This window comes from Odontomachus brunneus, unplaced genomic scaffold (assembly GCF_010583005.1).
Source record: "Odontomachus brunneus isolate Ranch 3 - 2012 unplaced genomic scaffold, Obru_v1 Obru_scaffold_198, whole genome shotgun sequence".
NCBI lineage: Eukaryota > Metazoa > Arthropoda > Insecta > Hymenoptera > Formicidae > Odontomachus > Odontomachus brunneus.
In genome coordinates, this window is record NW_022639648.1 from 255,407 (window position 1) to 261,669 (window position 6,263).

Below are 6,263 nucleotides of genomic sequence, written 5' to 3' on the forward strand. Positions count from 1 at the left end.
ACTATAGCTTTTCATTAAATATCGATACTATTCCTTTTCATTAAATATCATATGCGATATATTTTTGAGAATTAGAACCCAGGTTGTACGAGTATTGCGCACGTGAATTGTGTGTGCATGATTATTAAAATAACATTTTAAAAAGACCAAATGGTGCGCACGAAACGCGCGTTGTGTGGTGTTCTAATAACGTATTCGAGTGGCCGAATCGTTTCGAGAGCTATTAATGACGTCATAACCTATAGAGCACATACAGAACGTTGAAAAAACTTTGATGAGACGTTGCAATATTGAAAATAGAAGTATGAATGTTTTTTTTACATGGAATTTAGGTTGACTTTTTAAAATTTATTACAAGATATTGCTGCAATGTTGAATATATATTGAACAAAAAGTACAATTTTTGCAACAATATTTGAGGAGCATTGAAAATTATATTATTAATAATATTCAGGAAAAATTTATTATTATATAACAATAATAATAAAATAAGTTATTATTAAATTTTATTATATTAATATATATGTATTATACATATTATATTACAATATATCCATATTATATTACCATATAATCATATATATTTATACATATTATATTACCATAATGATATATATTTTTCTTATTATTTATAATAAGAAATTATATATGTAAAATTGAGATATGTTTAAGCAATTTTGCGCAAACCTGAATATTCTTTTATTTCATAATATTCTTTATTATATAGAATCTGACGCAAGCTGTATCAATAACAAAAAATACGTAAAAACATTAAACTGGAAGGAATGGTCGAAGTCATTTTGCAAATAACTACATAAACTTTAGAGATATTAAATAAAATAGATAGGCGAATCAACACGTGTATTTGCTAGGTACGTTATAATATACTGTGAACATTGTAAGTATACATTTTATAAGAATAAATTGTAAGAACATCGTTGGAGTCATTAGAATCACCGCGTGCCGCTCGATCAAGTTTAAGTAACGCAGTCAAGATGGGTGGGTGATCGGCATACCTCTTCGGATTCGAAATTATCGAGGGAGAATTCGCGAAAGTTTTAGAGTGTTTAACAATCTTCGGTTTCTAGCAGTTATAAGACATGAGAAAATTAGGAATTAGTTTTTTTTATGAAACAATAAGAATAAATAAGACGTTGAAATGTCAAGGAAAAATCAACAATCGCGGACATTTTTACATTATATCAAGGTTTGTGCAACATTGATTCAATGTTTCTCAATGTTGCTGCATTATTGACATTGTTGCAATTCAACATTCTTTCAATATTGATTCAACATTACTGTGTTGTATGGGAAGGCTCTACTAGCCAATCATAAAACTTATAAGTATTTGTTCGATCAATAAACGTAGGCTGATTAACCCGCGGTAGGTTAACCCAGAGCAACTTGAACACGCTATAATTGTATAAAATAGAAAGTATATGAGATACCTTATGTCAGCCTCCAGTCTATGAAAATGTTCCTCCATTCGATGTAACTACTGCTCCACTTTATGCAAGCGTTTCTCCATTCTCCTGTAATAAAAATAACAATTACTAATAGCTCCTAATATTAGGCACATAACTTTTAATTCCTTACATAATTACAAATAAATATATATGTGATACATATATCAAATATATATGTGTTACAGTATTCTTTTTATTAGTATCTACTTAACCATCTACCAAAATGATATTCTATATACGATAATTAGCATCAGGAAGCCCAACCGATTTCTAACAATCTTCTCATCGGATGATGGTCCACCACCGCAGAAGACGAGCAGCGCAGCATTTGCTACTGCTGTTTCTCACATGATCAACAAAGACATTAATGACATTCGAAGAATACTGAAGGAGGACGAGGATGAGACTTTATCATTTTATATTGACACATATACACTTGCACACAAATACACAGTCATATACAAATACTCACATACATACAAACCACCCATCATTTTCATATTATGCTCCACGTACACAAACACATATTTTGCACACCCCATATATACAGACGCACACTAACACACATCCAACACCCACTCCAGCACCATTTGCCCAACAACCAATACAAGCACAAAATTATTCGTTAAGTACTGAGAGTGGTCAAGTATTTTACATTACATTTTATTTTTGATTTGTGTTATCATAGTGGATATCCTGTGGAAATCTATATCGCCTACGCATACGGAAATGTACATCGCCTTGTCCTATATGTAGCCCACTGTGATGGCCTCTGTCCTCCTGTAGAGGGAATGTTTTTGGAACCTGTGATTGAGACAAAATGATATTAGTGTAAAATACTCAGTAACGACTGATGACGTCAAAGTCTGACTCAAAGTCTGTATACCATCGTTTAACGCCTCTTCCGAACGACGCCAGTAAAAATTTCAGGCAGATTTATCGAGTAGTTTTGTTTTGATAACTGTTGAAAATAGACAAGTTTGTCTTTGTTTGCAATCATGGAAAGAGAGCAATATCGGTCAGTAACTCGATTCCTTTTTTTGGATAGGAAGACGTGTGAGGAAACCAAAGTGAAGTTGCATGCCGTTTACCAGGTGTATACTGATGAAATGCGGATTTTTTAAAGGAAAAACACATTTTAATTTGAACTGAATGGTCAAAGCTACTTATTTGAAGTACGCGCCATTCGACGTTACAACTTTTTCTCATCTTTCTGGCAAAAGATGGATTCCGCGACAATAGAAACTTTCATCTTTCGAAGCAAACCATGAATCGACCCATTTTTCACTTCTTCGAAATTAGCGAAGTGCTGCTCAGCCAATCCGTGCGCCATCGACCGGAACAAGTAATAGTTCGAAGGAGCAATGTCCGGCGAATACGGTGGGTGAGGTAGCACATCCCAATTCAATTCTTTTAAAGTTTCCTTGAGAACTTTTGTGGTGTGGGCCAGCGCATGTAGCCATGTAGCCATTGTCATGTAGCAAAATCACTTTTCCATGTCTTTGGACCAATTTCGAACGTTTTCTGATAAATGCATGGTTCAAATTGATCATTTGTTGTCGGTAGCGAGCAGCATTAACTGTTTTACCAGATTTGAGAAGTTCATAATACGAGCGCCATTTAAAAAGTTTCCGGCCATTTTAAGAAAAACACATATTTCGAAGCAAAACAAAATTTATTTCTCGACGTAGTCTCCCTGCAACTCGATACATTTGGTACAACGTTTCTCCCATCCTTTTAAACCGTCAGAAAAAAATTGATTGTCTAAACCTGAAAAATATTGGTTTACAGCGTTTTCCACCTCAGCATTTGACTTATATTTTTTCCCCCGAGAAATTTTTTCAAATTTGGAAACAGGAAAAAGTCGCTGGGAGCTAGATCTGGCGAATAGGGTGGGTGCGGAAGTAATTCAAACTTGAATTCGTTCAATTTTGACATTGCGACCATGCACGTGTGAACCCGAGCGTTATCCTGGTAAAACAGGATTTTTTTTTTGGCCAAATGCGGACGTTTTTTCTTAATTGTGGCCTTCAATTTATCCAGCAATGCAGCGTAGTACTGTCCGTTGATTGTTTCACCCTTTGCAAGGTAATCGATGAGAATTATTCCACTGCTATCCCAAAAAACTGTCGCCATCACTTTTCCTGCAGAGAGAACGACCTTTGCCTTCTTCGGAGTTGGTTCCTCCACCGCAATCCACTGCTTTGACTGTTGTTTGGTCTCAGGCGTACGGTGGTATACCCAGGTTTCATCGACGGTTATCAGTCGCCGCAAAAATTCCGCTGGATTTTTTTGATACAGGCTAAGACACTCGCGCGACATGTCCATCCGTATGCGCTTTTGGTCGATCGTCAACAAGCGCGGCACCCAGCGCGCGGATAATTTTCTTATATCCAATTCTTGATGTAAAATCTTGTGCACCCGTTCAGATTATATCCCACAAGTCTCAGCAATATCCTTAACCGTCAATCGACGATCCGCAATCACAGTTTGATGCACTAAATCGACCATTTTGTCAGTTGTAGCGCTTTTCGAGCGCCCGGAACGTTCCTCGTCTAAAATGCTCGTACGACCACGTTTGTACTCGGCCACCCAATGTTTGACCGTTGTAAATGAAGGGGAGGCTTCACCGTATACAGAGTCTAACTCATCTTTTATTTCCTGAGTCTTTTTCTCTTTCAAATGAAGGAATTTTATCACTGCGCGATACTCAAGTTTCTCCATTGTTGACAGACAATGTCAGCTGACAACTTTGGAAGAGTTGCCATAGACAAAGGAATGATCAGAATGACTTCAACTTTTTACGGTTTACATATGTCAAGGCTATCTATCGGACGAAAGCAATTTTTTTCTTCAGTTATTTTATGTCGATGAGGCCGGAAACTTTTCAAATGGCCCTCGTAAACAACACCCTTTTGATCCCACCAAACACAGATCATTGTCTTCTTTCCGAAGCGATTTGGTCTTGCAGTCGATGTTGATGGTTGGCCTGGATCAACCCATGATTTTTTTCGTTTGGGGTTTTCGAAATATATCCATTTTTCATCACCTGTGACGATTCGATACAGAAAACTCTTCCATTGATGTCTTTTCAGCAGGAGTTCGCTGGTGACTTTTCGATTTTCCATCTGTCTTTCAGTCAAATCGTGTGGTACCCATTTTCCTTCTTTTTGAATCTTTCCCATCATGTGCAAACGCTTGCTAACACTTTTTTGAGTCACATTTAATACTTCCGCCAATTGTGATTGAGTTTGATTGGAGTCTTTGTCCAACAATGCTTGCAACACTGCATCTTCCAATTTTTTCGGTGGTTTTCTTTTAGCCTTGTCTTTCACATCAAAATCACCAGTTTTAAATCGATTGAACCAACATTCGCAAGTGTTTTGAGATGGTGTATGTTTGCCGTAAGCTTCTACAAGTATTCGATAAGTTTGAGCAGCAGTTTTCTTCAAAATGAAATAATGAATCAAAATCTCCCGCAAATGGTCTTTTTTGGTACGAAATTCGACATTTTCAAAGCAGAAAAAGACTATGATATAAGGTGTAGTAAAAAGAAATCCATTATTTTTCCAATAGATGGCTTTAGTAATGTGTATCTCGCGTTGTATAAGTGCGATCGGTTTACGCTAGATGGCGTTAGAAAGATAAAATTTCATACCAAAAAAACTTCTCAGACAGTTTTGTGATTGTTTGACTCAGTATTGTTTGAGCGCACGTCAAAGATGGACACCTGCAAAAAGAAAATACGCCATATTTTACAGTTTTTCTTCGATAAAGGCGAAAACGCAAGCCAGGCGGCTAAAAATGTAAATAGTATTTATGGTCCTGATACTGTAACAGCCAATCACGCGTAATTTTGGTTTCGTCGATTCCTTTTCGGTAATTTTGATGTCAAAGATGCATCACGCTCTGGAAGGCCAATTGTCGAAAATGTCGATAAAATAATGGAAATCGTCGAGTCCGACCGTCATGTAAGCACTGTTTCGATTGCCCAGGAGCTAAACATTGCACAAAAAACCGTTTGGAACCACTTGAATAAGGCTGGATACAAAAAGAAGCTCGATGTATGGGTGCCACACGAGTTAACGCAAAAAAACTTCATGGACCGAATTTCCATCTGCGAATCGTTGCTGAGTCGCAACAAAATAGACCAATTTTTGCAGCAGATGGTGACTGGTGATGAAAAGTAAGTCACTTACGACAACGTCAAGCGAAAACGGTCGTAGTCGAAACGCGGTGAGCCGGCGCAAACTGTGGCCAAGCCAGGATTGACGGTCAGAAAGGCTTTGCTGTGTGTTTGGTGGGATTGGCAGGGAATCATCCACTATGAGCTGCTCCCCTACGGCCAAACTCTTAATTCGGATCTGTACTGTCAACAATTGGACCATCTGAAGGAATCAATCGCCCAGAAGTGGCCAGCTTTGGCCAATAGAAGAGGAATTGTGTTCCATCAGAACAATGACAGGCCACACACATCGATAGTGACTCGCCAGAAGCTCCGGGAGCTTAGTTGGAAGGTTTTTATGCATCCACCTTATAGTCCGAACCTGGTACCAAGTGATTACTACCTGTTCGTGTCTATGGTGAATGATTCTGCTGGTGAAAAATTCGTCTCAAGAGAAACTTATGAAAATCGACTGTCCCAGTTTTTTGCCAATAGGGACAAGAGTTTCTATGAGAGAGGCATAATGGAATTACCTTCAAAATGGCAACAAGTTATCGAACAAAACGGTGCATATTTGACCTAAATCGGATCATTCTAACTATGCTAAATAAAGCCTTCAATTTCATGCAAAA

General features: G+C 37.5%; 2 pseudogenes; one reads left to right on the plus strand and one right to left on the minus strand.

The window, feature by feature from the left end:
- Positions 1-2,212: 2,212 nt before the first annotated feature.
- On the minus strand, positions 2,213-4,190 carry LOC116851968 (annotated as a pseudogene).
- Positions 4,191-5,989: 1,799 nt separating this feature from the next.
- Positions 5,990-6,263, plus strand: part of LOC116851969 — a 1,841-nt pseudogene continuing 1,567 nt past the window's right edge.